This window comes from Rhipicephalus microplus, chromosome 5, assembly GCF_043290135.1.
Source record: "Rhipicephalus microplus isolate Deutch F79 chromosome 5, USDA_Rmic, whole genome shotgun sequence".
Taxonomy (NCBI): domain Eukaryota; kingdom Metazoa; phylum Arthropoda; class Arachnida; order Ixodida; family Ixodidae; genus Rhipicephalus; species Rhipicephalus microplus.
In genome coordinates this window covers 43,804,667-43,819,164 of record NC_134704.1, presented here as the reverse complement: position 1 = coordinate 43,819,164, position 14,498 = coordinate 43,804,667, and the positions used below count along the sequence as shown (strand labels likewise).

General features: G+C 45.4%; 1 long non-coding RNA gene across 1 annotated transcript; it reads right to left on the bottom strand.

The window, feature by feature from the left end:
• Positions 1 to 5,887: 5,887 nt before the first annotated feature.
• LOC142817754 (uncharacterized) lies at positions 5,888 to 12,976 on the bottom strand. The gene is made up of 2 exons (XR_012895337.1): positions 9,133 to 12,976; positions 5,888 to 6,259 (listed from the first exon to the last, which is right to left on the bottom strand). It is a non-coding gene; the product is annotated as an uncharacterized LOC142817754 (long non-coding RNA).
• Between the last annotated feature and the right edge of the window lie 1,522 nt (positions 12,977 to 14,498).

Genomic DNA, 14,498 nt, shown 5'->3' with positions numbered 1-14,498 from the left:
TCCTTCTTGCTCAGGTGTGGTGCCACAAGTGTGAAGCTGCTTATATTTTTTTGACTGATGTCTTGTTGCGGGTTGTTTGTAGCAGACGAAATTATACCCCATTTTACACATACTCTCAGTTCGCGGTAATACTTGAGGCAATTTAGCTGTAAGGGAAAGTCGCACTTGTCATATAGCTACTGTGAAAATGATGCTCGACACTCGACAGCCTAACTCGAGGCACTGTTACAGCGCAACGCCGGCGGCGCGTCGCATGCGGGGTTGCATTCTTGGAGCTGCGATCTGTTGCCATGCGTTCGTGTATGCGCGCGCGACCTTCCAGAAACAACCTCGACACCGCTGCACAGGCCCGGCTGTTCCTAGGCCGGCCGCTTCGCCCCCTCCTCTGACGTGGGATGATACGGCGATTCGGAGGACACACGATGCATTGTTGCTGCTGTGCCGCGTTGCTCGATAGGAGCGTGCATGATATTGTAGAGCATGATGTAGACGTACCGGAGCTCCTATACGTGGGTGGGACGTACGTGCATGCGCGCGCCCGTGCGCTTCCATGGAAACTCGAATGACACGCGTGACGTTGCGTAATGCGTCATCGTTAATCCTTGGGACAGGCTATCCGTGCGGTAGCAGTGGCGGAAATCGATCTGGGAGACGGGAAGCTAGGAAGCGATGCCTGTATACTTCCTACATAGAGTGTCATCAGTGATATTACATGCTGCAGAGTCGCAAATATGACGAAATGGAGGAGATGAAGGGATAGTGAGAGAAAGAGAGAGGGGCCTATGTGCTTTCTGACCTATTCGTATTGTACATATACGCCCGCCTGTACCCGCCTACTCTCACGCATGCATGCACACAGAGACACTCCGTTTGGGGCTCGTCTTCAACATCTATACCGTGGGCAATACCAAATGCCTTAAGCTGGGACTCGTTTCAATTCTAAAGGCTTGAACATTTGATATACTGCGTGTTTGGCATCATTTCTTTATATTTGGTCTTTTACAAGCCGGCTCAGAGGTGCTAGTGTGTTTTCGAAAGCTTCTGTAATCATTGAAAAGTATACGAACATACGTTTTTTTCTCCTTATCCTTTTTTCCAACCTTTACACCAATGGTCGGTGCATAATAGACAAACTATTTTTTTTATCCTGGATAAATATATATGCCTTTATTCTTTTGTTCTTCGTTTTCCTATTCCCTATTTGTTACTATCTGGATAATCCCGCTATGGTGCATTTGTCATGGCGAAACTAACACCTGGAAAGGTAAAGATGCGGATAAGGTGCGGGTAGTTTGAACAAACAACTATTTCACATTGCCGCACAATCGCGCCGCCATATCCGGCTGCGGGAGCTGACAGCACGCTGTCATTTAATGTGAAGGTTAGTTTCGATCAGTGCTCATCGCCATGTCAGAGTTAAGCGAGGGGAGACGGCTCTGCCACTCCATTCATTTGTATCCGTAAGTACCCACGACGGCGGCAACTGCCGCAGAAAGATTTCTATAGTAGCCTGAGCGTATAGAGGACGCGATTCGCCCCTTCGCGAATTTGACGTTGAAAGCGCGCGCTTGTTCCCGAGTCAATCAACACTCAGCAGCGCGGGCTGGTTGCTCGTTTCGGGCGCGGTCGTAGTTCGCTGCAGCTTTACCGAAGGCCGGCCACTCCCTGGATTTTCCCAATGATGCGCTTGAGGAAAATCTAGCTATAGTGTAGTGCATGAAAGTTGCAACGCATGGCCCTTCAGCCAGCATTGGAATTGAGGGTTAGTATATGAATAAGCATCGTAATTTCGGCTCCCTTTGGCTGCGTGTAAGCAGAGCCAGTTTGTCGCAAGATGAAGATTTGAAGTTCAGCAAACGTTGAGCAGTTACGCTTCACTACCTCGACCTGTTTAGACTTGCGTGCCATGATCTTGGCGCTATTTCGATTTGCTGTCATGTGGAGCTTGCCTGCTTGCAATATACATGCATTTTGCTTGAAAGTGGGAATGCTGATTCATCCTTTTTTGAACACCTTTATAATTTTAGCTTGCTAGGCAGAAGAATCCCTTTTTATAGCTTGTTGGTGTTTGCGTGTGTTAAGGTGATTCGCTGCATTACTGACCGACCCCATTATACTCTTTCAGGTCGCCTCTTCACGTTTATTTTTTTTTCCTGCTGTGCTTCCAAACTAAACATGCACGCGAATTTGCGCTGCCTAAGCTTCATAACTCTTTTCACACACGCCTGTGTGAGTATGATAAACTATAACGAGTAAAAAGAAAGGAGTTTCCCTCTCGAATGTCGATTGCTAATCACCCACGCATCCTAGAGCTGCCTGCACCCAAAGCGCTGGATTACATGCTCTTTGCTCGATAGTTTAGCTCAGATTGTAATTTTCTTAATCGAGGCTTTGCGTACCGCGTTTTCAAACACGCTGTTCTCGGAACCTCCCACTGCTGCATGCATTTAGCTCAATCATGACGCACCGGTGGAGCCAACTGTGGGTCCTCGATCCTGGTCGCAAAAGAGCCACGTTCTCTCGCTGTCGCCAATCCCTTTGATTGATTGCCACGCTATCGATTCCTACACATTCATGATCAGGCTTCGAGGAAGATAGCGTAGCTGTCAGTACGTATATATACTCTCTGTTGCTGGGGCTTAGCCTGCACAGAGCACATTATTTTGCGTTTTTTTTTCTTCTTTTTTTCTTCTTATGCTTTTTTTTAGCTATGGCTATGAAACAGCGCGCGGACGTAGATGCGGCGCTCACATAGACTGTGACGCTTTTTCGTTGTCAGCGAGATGAATAGCCCTTGCGGAATAACTTTTTTTTTGGGGGGAGGGGAGGGGTGGTATTTGTGGGAAGGATGAGTGAAAGAGTATTGATTGATATATACTATGATATGGCGTCACAAACCTCGTAAAATTCCATATAGCATGACATAACAGAAATGGTGGACGCTTCTTTTGAGCAAATGTACAACGGTACCAAATTTTGCCTGGTTAGATTAGGGTCCTTCTGCGCGACGTGCATATTCGCAATATTTTGCCCTTGTATTGCTTCGTTAATGCGATTGCTTTTAGCTGGAAATTAAGGAATGAGTTCTGCCTCAACGAGGAAACCAGTGATTTTGAAAAGTTTTTCTAGAAAGCTTATTTATCGTAGCTACAACATGGCAGTACTAAGAAAGCTTATAGGCAATATACTTGATGAACATATAAAAGTTCTACGCTTCCTGTCCTTAAAAATAGACAAAATGTGCAATAATATCTCTACAAAAAATAATGTTGCAGAAGAGAGGGAGATATGAGAGGAATACAGTTTATTAACGAACGCTGTTCTGGCTTTGTTAGGAGGCAATAAACTATACTGACAATGAAATTTTACAACGTGTGAGGGACGTGGTGGTAACCAATACACTGTACCCATATGTTACATACTTTATTACAACGTGTGCAGAATGTGATGGTTACCAATTCACTACGCCAGGGCGTCACACCGTTTCTCTTAAAGGCACTCTTCGGCCCGACATATTTACATTGACACTTTTTGGAAGGCGCGCCGTACTCAATATTACATAGTAGTGAAGTTGCTTCGAGGCATTGAGTGTGAAAATGTCTTGCAGAGGTGAGAACACCCTAATGACACACATATCTCCGCGCGCCTTGAATTAACGTGTGCTCGGTATCAATTATGATCACCACATTTCATAATCGGCTGCGCTCCGCGTTTGCTGTCTTTCGTCCTCATGCTGTAGGCCCATGTACTCAGATTTGGGTGCACGCAAAGAACCCCAGGCGGTCGAAATTTCCGGAGCCCTCCACTACGGCGTCTCTCATAATCATATGGTGGTTTTGGGACATGAAGCACTACGTAACAACAACAACAACAACAACAACAACAACAACCACAACAACAATTTCAACAACAACAACAATTTTCTCAGCCCGGATTGTGTCAGTATTCAACTCAACCAAGTTTTACCTGTCCTTTTAAATCAAATGTAGTCTATAGTTAGACACCAGAATGTAGCAAAGGTGCAGCGAAAAAGCCGTAATTTGGTTTGATTAAGAATTATTGCCATGAGTGCCTGGCAGGTATCGAGAGACACAGTAAGAAACAGGCTTGCACAATGTTCTGCACTAGGGAGGACCAAGTTTTACCTCAATTGTGATTTCAATGCTCAAGTCAAATGCGTCATACGTCGAGGAGCGAGCTATGCTCGATAAAAAAAACTGTAGCTCACTAAGACTCACTAAAGAAATATATTTTGCTCTGTGGCCTCACGCGGACCGAGACTCGCCAAACGTTTCTTCGACCAGACTTACCCGGATTCAATGCGCCGCCGCGGGGATGTAGTGGCTAAGGTACTCGGCTGCTGACCCGCAGGTCGCGGGATCGAATTCCGACTGCGGCGGCTGCGTTTCCGATGGAGGCGGAAATGTTGTAGGCCTGTTCGCTCAGACTTGGGTGCACGTTAAAGAACCCCAGGTGGTCGAAATTTCCGGAGCCCTCCACTACGGCGTCTCTCATAATCTTGTGGTGGTTTTGGGACGTTAAACCCCACATATAAATCAATTAAATCACCCGAATTCAAGTTCACCAGCACTTTATTCATCCGGAATCGCTGAGTTTTCCGGGCTCACCCGAGTTTTAGTAGGCATGAGTGCGTCGACTCATGGCTCCGTTGGCGTAAAATTTGCTTTTACGATCATTGTGTCTATGCTTTTGAACGCCAATATCTCACGTAATCGGTGCGTTACAAAACACCATTTCATCTTGTACAGTCAAATGAGAGTTTTCGGTGGTTTTAATCTATGTAGTAAGCCCATTTTTATGGAACAAGTGACTCACACGAGATGTTTCTACTATGGACTCCCCTTCCCGTGGGAGAGTTTGCCGAGGAAGTAATGAAAGCCCTCCTCTCTTCTCCTTAACTTAAGTCATGTCTCTGATCAATAAATATAAAGATGAGTGAATGCTATAGTGCATTGAATCATATGTGAATAGACTTCCGTATGAACTTAGGCCTATATAAGGTTAATAGTAATGCTGAACGTGAGCAGACAGGAGTCCAATCGAGCACTACTAGCGTCTCTTCAAAAGGGTCACAGAAAGCGTAGTGAGATTCGCCTGCTGCAAGGCGGGTTAGGCGATATGTGCCAGCGACATGACGATGCTTTTTCCTAAGCCTGTAAACACAATTTGATATCGACCGGGGTTGCTTGATTTCGAGCTAACATTGCAGGCTTCGGGGCTTGTGGTGAGACATATAGTTGGCTTCTTCACATTCTTGTCTGCCGCACCTACGCTAAATCGACGCGTGATTGCACATTCAGACCTGTTAGCAGTTAGAGAAATACGCAGGCATTGTCGATAAAGCGGGTTGGTGTGTTCGCTTGTTGGTTCTATAGTGTTACTCCATGACGAGGACAAACGTTCAGTTTATTTCCGTGGTCCAACATGTCACCTAACCATTTAGGACGTTTCGATGGTCGAATTATCCTAATGGCAGCGTGGTTAATTGAATAAAGTATGATTACCTTCACAGAGTATATTCATTGTCAGGCACATGCAATGCTTTAGCGGCGATCGTTTATTGATGAACCAATCATCATGCACTTCCTCATCGTCTAAATGTACTTGGTGCAGCTTGCTTGCGAACATCTTAGCGCCAAATCGAACCATGCTACACTGAGTCATGATTTTGAGCATTTATCGCAAGAGAAATGCAATCACCATCAATAACAGGCTGTCAGAGGTAACATGTCGCCTCCAATGTTGTGAAAGAAAGGCGTGGTACCCGTATGAAACCTTATGACATTATCACCTACATGAATCATCACTTACGGGCGTATTATGCCAGACATACACATTATAATTATTATCACATACATACTTGACGTAAGATGTCGCAAACGCCATTTATTTTCGCACTTGTTTACAGGTTGTGTACCACCAACAGGAAATTTTCAAAGCCCACTTGTCGCTGGCCTAACCAACAGGGGCGGGGGGCGGGAGGGGTCAAAAGTTCCCATGCCATGCTGCCGCACGAATACAGGGGATAAAGTCCTGGGAACTTTTCACCAGCCCTGTATTTTTACTCGTATTGGCGATTTTGGTGAGGCGGGATGTGCAGCGTCCACGTGTACGCTGCAGTAGTGTGCTCGTAACGGCGCAGGGCTGTGTGTATATTCAGGACTTGCTCACCATCAGGTGTAGCTGGTGATAGGTATATATGATGGGGAACTCATCAAGCACATCCACCGCAGTACACCTGCAACATTGATAATGTACTGACTAATACTGAAGGAATGAATTAAAATATATATATTAACAATAAGGCAGATGTGTTTAGCACGAACGAGACTCTTGGAGCGTTTTCGCTGTTTCAGGATCGTGTGCGTAACTCAATGAAGGCTAAGCAGTCGGAATTATGACAATATATTCAAACTAATAATCTTATTTGCGATGTACTCTTTATCCTGTATCGTGTGACCGGATGCCTTAGCTCCATTATGGTTGAACATTTTCGCATGCTGAATATTTAACGATATCCTTTTAACTGCTGTTTGTTCACTTTCGCGTATATGTAATATTGCTGAGACTGGTACGCAGAACGAGTGTCCTGGATTTAGGTGGAGTATATTTGAAGTAGTTGCAACTTACTAATTTATCCCGCATTTGTATCACAGCTATTTCATATATACGTTGATTACCTGGCACTTCTCACGCAATATTTTCCTCCAGTCCCTTTCCTGACGAAAACTGAAACGTTAGCTTAGTGCTTTGATGTTTTAACAAGAAGTTCGAAAACAAATGCACCGATGTAAAGAAAAAAATGTAGCGAAAGGATCTGTATCAGATGCTTTGAATTGACGACACTGCACGAGATCGTACTAGACTTCCATCGGAGCTCATGGTCTGTTAAATGTTCGGCTAGTATATCCAAAAGCCAGCCTTAGGTGTAGGATTTAATAACGTTTCATTAAGTATACAACTGTGACAATTTTTTTCCAGGAGACATTTAACGACCATAGGAGAGTACATCATACTCTGAATATTCGAACATTTCTCCTTAACACAATCTGAGCCTTTTGGCTAAGATCAAAGTATAGCGTGTGAGCTGAGCACTGTTGTTCTTGTGTTCACGCCAAGTCGTTTGGATGTTGCTATCCATATCCATGTGCGGCTTTGCTTAGTTCGGAAGCATCGATTTTTGTCGACACGGCCCCACCAAGTGTGAGACCCATGAGACGGCTTTGCGCTTTTCCATAGTAAAGTACCAAGTCCTGTAAACTGTTAACAACTTTATCTAAACACATACTAATTTATGTAACACTTGTAGCCATAGGGACGGCTTTATACCCTCTCTTATCAGAGTTTGAAGTACTCTGAATTGTTAAAATTTTTATTCTACACGCAGCCGAGTGTGATCTCTCAGGAGATCTGGAACGGCTTTCTTCTCTTCTATAGTAGAGTACCCATTACTGTAAATCGTTGAATACTTTCTCCAAACATACAGAGCTGCACACTGTTCACGATAACTACATGCTGCCTTTTATATCGCACCCTCATTCCAACTCTACAAGCGCTTAAAAATGTATATAGGTCAGCAACTCGTATGCTGGCCTTTCGGCGGAGAGAGTGCATTCAAAGCGCCTTTCACGAGAGAGAGACAGGTAACGCCCACGTGCTGGGTGAAGCTATTCTTACCAGTATAACAGCGCTTGCATTACCATTCGTTCTCGTCACAGCATGAAAGCGCAACACCACTAGGCGTGTTCCGTTCACCTGTCAACCCAGTTCCACAGCTACGCGCGACTGAGTGACAAAGCGTCCGGGCGTTCCTCGCACATACTCGAGTGCTTCTTAACAGAAAGCGCAATATAAAAAAAAGCGTGAACCAACTATATAGTTCACAAGGAGACATGAGGGACTGTTATATATGGCGGACTTCACTGGGTGTAGACGTAGACCGTGCATCCACCGTGCTGCCTAATGTTGTCTAAACCTATAACTGTGGCTGTAAGTGGAGCGTGATCTGAATTATACTTCGTTCTATACATAACGGCCAACGCCGGGGAGACTAGCGAGACTTCTTGCGTTAGATGTGTCCTCACCAGGTGGTAGTATAGTCTTGTTTCGCACCCGCAGTGTGGTTATTTCTAGTTTAATGCTGAGCAGTAATCAGAAAGCTTTGTGGCACAAAGATAAAGAACTCTATTATACCGCTATGAATACGATGTTATGTATTTCTTGACACTTCGTTGTCCTTGTTCATTTTTTTTTTATTTCAAGTTTCGCATGGCTTAGTGCGCGTACCCTTGCTCTGCTCGCAGTTACGGAACGTGGCTGTGAGACACGTGGAGTAATATTTTACTGGCAGAACTTCTTGCGTGGCCTTCACAGTGCTAACTGCTCTGTACGGAATGGAGCATAACGGCGCCGTTGCTTTCGCTTCCCTCACGTAGTGGCCGCCGTACCAGCACCGCGGAAAGGAGATGGTGCATCTTCGCTAATGGAGGAAACGTCAGCGGGCATCAATCTTGTCCAACGCAGGCGTGGGATAAGAATTATTGTACGCCTCGCAACGTCGTGTGGAACTGGCAGATTTTACCCTAGCGGCTCACTAACGCTCGCCTTCTCTCACTTCCCTACCCCTCTTGCATTCAGCGCAGCCGTTCACACTTCAGCTGTTGAGAGTGGCGCCATCGGGGAACATGAAGGCGCGTCTTTTCGAAGACCTGGATGACTGCAGCGCCTCTCCCTGCTTGCACTGTACTTGCAGTTATGCAAATGGCGAGGCTTGACACGGCTTCGCTAATGACGGGCATGCACTGCTCCGACGGAGGTGCGTTACATATTCGTCGCGTTGGCGGACCGTGAAGGCCTGTCTCACCCGTTGTCAGCTGTTAGCGGCAACGACTTGGAGCTGACGCCAGAAAGCTACACGTAAATGTCAACCGCTTGCATCAGCCCTTTCAAATAATGATACTGCGTGACTGCGTGCATTCGCTGTGACTGCTTATTGGTGTCTTTCTGCTAGAGATTTGCCTTCAATGCACAGCTAACTCAAAAACAGAATAGAAGCGGCTTTGACTAGGCGCACCTAATAGCACAAGCGAATCAACGCAGTATTTAGCTCACCGATAATACATGTCGACCTCGTAGAGCAGTCCACATACAGATGGGCACTGGAAAGGTCCTTCTGTTTCCTGCGTTTTGTCTCATTTCAAAATACGGTCCAATTATTGACATACCTGGATGTGGGAATACACGTGCAGCCGTCATGTTTATTAAAGGGATACATGCGAGCGTGTATGAAATATCCTCAAACCGCACATGTGGTTCGGCGCAGCGTGAAGGAGGACAAGAACAACGAGAGAGAAGGCAGGGAGGCTAACCAGGCACATGCTCGGTTGGCTACCCTACGCTAGGGAAATGGCAAATGGTGTGTAAAGATGAGGGAGAGATACAGGAAAGATAAGAGAAAGAGAAAAAAGGGATTGTTAGTCAATGGGCTGACGCGTATGCAGCGGTGGCACTACACAAAACTTAAAGGTGTTCACATAGGCCTGTAGTCCTCAAAAAGACGTAGGACGAGGACGGCGTTCTAGTAGCATCTGCATAGAGAGTGGCCGATTGTCCCATTTTCGCAATGCGTCCGAAAGCTTCTGTCTTTCAGAGGCAAATCGAGGGCAACGGCATATATCAGATGGTCGATGTCTTCTTCGGTACCGGCGGAGCGCAAAATGAGTTAATAAAGGGAGATGGTGATGCCATTCCTTATAATTCCTGCCACAATTTTTGAAATTTTCCTTCTAATTGAGCACTTCATGTTGCTGCAACAACAACGCTCAGAAGCTGTGGTAGCGACAGCCTTTATCAAAAAGGACTCTTGTCCGCTGAAACGTCCCTACTGAATATAGATATAAAAAAGCACAAAACAAGCATAAAGCGAATTTGAGAGGGGAGTGCACGCAGTAGAAAGACGCCACTCTCTCCCTATTCTCTTTTTTTTGCACATCTCGTGACTGCGCCATGCCACATCTCCGTCGGCAAGAGACCATTTGCCACACGCTTAAGTGTTCCCTTTCGTAAAAATGACGGCTCTACACGCGCGTACATTTGCGTGACCAGTGATGCAAGCAAAAAAATCATGTCATCGTCACAAAGAAAAAAAAACACTGATGCAATAAACACTTCCACATCTAAGTTGCTAACTGTTAATTATGCGCTTTTATTTGTACAATTAGAGCACGTTATACATCACTGAGAAGCAAGTCTCTCCAAGTGTGAACGTTCTTGAAATTAGAGATAGATACAATGTAAAACTTTTTTTACGCTATGAGGGTAATAAATGACACCACCCAGTAATTGTGCTTCCCCACGCACCCAAGAAAGATGGTGTACGTGTAAAAAGACGGCAAGCTGTTTCAGAATCACTCTTACTCAGACTTCTTTTGAACACACTTCACTTTTTTTAAACAGCTCTCTGTTATATATGGTACCGAGAAGGGCGTACTGAGTGTTTGTGTTGCACCGCCGCTGTTATTCTGTGAGGAGCCTTTAAGTGGCGATGTAGTATATGTGAGCATGCACGCTTGCGAAGGGGCTCAGACAAACCACAGTGTACGCAAATAAAATTATGGATTTAATTTAACCTTGACCTTCACAGAACACTAGGTAACCGAAAACTTCCTCAACAAACTTTGTAACAAGTAGCATAAGACGACTACACTGTCAGCCGTGACCTGTAAGTCTCACGAAGCAGAGCTGTATTTCTACAGAACGAAAACTAAAAAAAATACTGAGAACTTTGAAGCTCGAGCTAAAGTTTGACAAAGGCTTGAGCAGTTTCCCTTTTCAAGGCGCTCATAATGTACGAGCTAGATGTGCAGCTTGCTCTAAGCTTTCGTACCTGCCTCATTATTTGTCGCTTTCAGTGTCTCCGCTGCTCTTATCTCTTCGGTGTGGCTCGTTCCGAGCTCTTAATTTTCCTGAGGGGCCTACGGGGCCGACTTTTTCAGGTCACAACTTCAAAAGGAGCCCCACCTTCATACGGTACTCAGAAGCACGCTGAACCATGGGCGTGAATCCCGCTTCTAAATTAGGAAATTCCGGGGAGCACGCCATGCCGTTAAAACCTGTCTTAGAGCACGTTGCTTAACCTGAACTCTGGCTGCCCAAGGTGGCCCCAATGAGATGATGTGGTATGTCAAGGCTCCTCGTTCAGAGTCAGTAAAACGAAGGATCCTGCGAGCAATTCTTCACGTGGACTGCGTGAAAACGCTCCAGTTCGAGGAGGTGCGATGAGATGACGTGTGAGAAATGTATGAAGTCACCTGGGGTCGAACTGTTTGCACAAACGTGCGTTCACATCGGCCCCACATAATCTATTAATAATCAATGGTGTTTAACGCCCCCAAAACCATGATACGATGATGAGAGACGACGTAGTGGAGAGCTCTGAAAATTTCGACCACCCGGCGTTCTTAACGTGCACCTAAATCTAAGCACAGGAGACTCAAGGATTATGGATTCCATTGAATATGCAGCCACCACGGCCGGGATTGAGTCTACGAAGCTTCGGGTAACCAAAAAAACTCCCAAACAACTTATTTCTCAAGGCGAACATCGGCCAATCAAAACCTAATTTGCGTGCTCTGATTATACCGCATATGTTAGGTACTGCTGGTTACTTGATCGATGACATAAATAGAGCTTGGAAAAGAAAAAAAATTATGCTGAAAAACGAGTGCTTACACAATAAAGCCAGAGCCTCTCCACCTTCTCAACTCTGAGCTGTTGCATCCCTATTAAGACAATGTTTTCGGTAACAAATGTAATTCCATTGGATTCACAACCCTGGAGGAGAGAGACGATGTTTCACACTAATAACGCGATTTTCGTTTTGTGTCCTTTTAAACGCAGCACAAATGAAGGGTCTGCTGCAGCTGTCTGTTGTGAAGAGATTGTAAGAGGGAAATAATGTGTAATGTCCGAATAATGCAAAAATTATGTATAGACAAAGCTACAGGCATTCATTTGTTCAGTATTGACAACGCTCAATACATGTTTCTTTTTTCGTCAATGCAAGTTTGCCCTTGATTGGCTTTTGGGTTACAGTGCCTTAAATATGGTTTCATTAAGCGCACAATTGCTGTAAAGGCTGTTGCGCAACAAGCGCAGCAACTTCGTTTCAGGGACTATTCAGATAACATAGCAGCAAGTGGGAAACACTAGAATTAAGCACCAGAAAGGCAGCTGCAAAGCGTACACTCGATTACGCCGCAGTCGGCAAGAACGCCCGAATGGGCGGGTAGACGCCGCGGAGGGCCCACGAGTTACGTCAACCACACGCCGTTTCTGTGCGATCCTTGCGTCAGTGAAGAAAGTGCGTCAGTACGCGTTCTGTTCTTCGCACCTGCGTCTGCGCATCGTTCATATGCCCGAAGGAAGGCAGCTGCAGAATTTCATTCTGAACGGACAATCGAGGATGCTAACCTCGGATGACCGAGGCAGCGAGTGCACGTAGAGCCGCATTCATTCGGTGCCACTCGCATAGATAGCAACATAACTGTACGTACACATCGCATCCTGCAATGCGAAACAACTTGAATCGGTGTCATAGCTGAAAACTTTGAGAGGGGCTTCCGGCGAAACAACTTGAATCAGTGTCAAAGCTGAAAATTTTGCCAGGGGCTTCCGACCCAAATGTTCTATGTTCGTGCGAAGTGCGCGAACACTTTTCCGTTACTTACCTACGGAGAGTTCGGCTTAAATCGACGACGACGCAGCGATTGATAGCAAGGAAAATGATAGGTGTAACCTAAGAGACAAGAAGATAGCAGAGTGGGTCGGTGAACAAACAGGGGTCAGGAATATCATAGTTGAAATCAAGAAGAAGAAATGAATATGGACCGGTCACGTACCATGCAGACAGGGTAACCACTGGTCATTAAGGGCAATGACTGGATTCCCAAAGAAGGCACACACGACGGGGGGGGGGGGGGGGCACAAAGCTAGATGGGCCAATGAGATTAAAAAGTTCGCAGGGATAACGTGGCATCAGAAAGCACAAGACCGGGTTGATTGACAGATCATGCGAGAGGTTGCCCTGCTGGGGGTGTAGTCAGGCTGCTGCTGCTGCTGATGATGATGATGATCATGATGGTGATGATGATGGTGGTGATGGTGGTGATGGTGATGATGGTGATGGTAGTGATGAAGATGATGTGCGCACACATATAGAGATATATAATGTAGAAATTGCGCTGGGGAATGCGGTGGTTGAAAGTCTTTATTCTTTCAAGTGCGTTCCCAATGGTTTTCAGGGCTAGGGATGGCGGTGTGCAGCTTGAGAGCTCCGGAAAATAAAATTGCAAAGCAGCGATTCATTTCACGGCACACGATCGCGGTGTGCTTGCTAAATCATGAATATCAACGTGCCTTCTGACGAAAGATAATCGCAATAGTTAGGAGTGTTACGTATGAACAGTGAAAAATATATAAAACTGCACGGACTTCACATAGAATACAACAAACATCTCTATTCACTACACAATAATCAATATTGAACCTGTTAAACAATGTCTATGACTACAAATGTAATAAAACAAAATGGGTGTGGAAACTTAAGCTCGCGTGGCTGCCAGTGAACTCCACAGTACGAGGGAAGCACCATTAATGTGACCCTTGAGTTGGTCGGCTTGAAAGGACGTTTAAGCCAAGTGGTTATACAAGGGTTAATTATAGGTACCTGCGTAAGCCTTCAAATTCAGCAACATGGTGTTTGCGTCTGTATTGCCTCAAATTCTACTTCACGTTATGTGCCACCTCTGCTTGAGGAAGGGCACGTACTTAAAACATATTCATGTCCCCGATGATCATGATTACTTCTTAGTGAATGGAATTGCGATATTTACTATTTACTATTGCATTAGCAGCGAGGCCCGTAGACAGGGGCAGCCCACCCTCCAAATTTTCTATGTACGGGTTCTTTTTTACCCATAAAATAATGAAAGGAAGTGTTCTTCATGGTCACCAACAAGACCCCCCCCCCCCCCCCCCCCACTCCAGAGAAATATTACTGGCTATGGACCTGCTAGCAAGAGTGGGAGCTGTTGACGAACGTTCGCTGTTGTTGGCTATCCGCGGTGACAGCTGCAGCAATGCATTGATTCAATATCAAATGTGCGACTTAGGTGCGAAATTTTTTAACACTAACTGCTTTGCATGAAAAGGTTGTGGAAGATAAACCTGTAATATAGTAAATGCCTTTTATGCGCTTCTAATGTATGGAGTCATTTCTCTTGATACTGATGAAGTGCTCTCTCTAATTGGTATTTCAATTTATACAGAGCCTGCAGGAAAGGCTTTGTTGTTGACACTATACACACGGGGTAAGCGCCACTCTCATGGGAAAAAGATAACAACATTTTATAGCGATCGAAGGAAAGCGATGTGGTGGTGATAAGGCAGCAGAAACTGATTAGAAGTGTGTGTGTGTG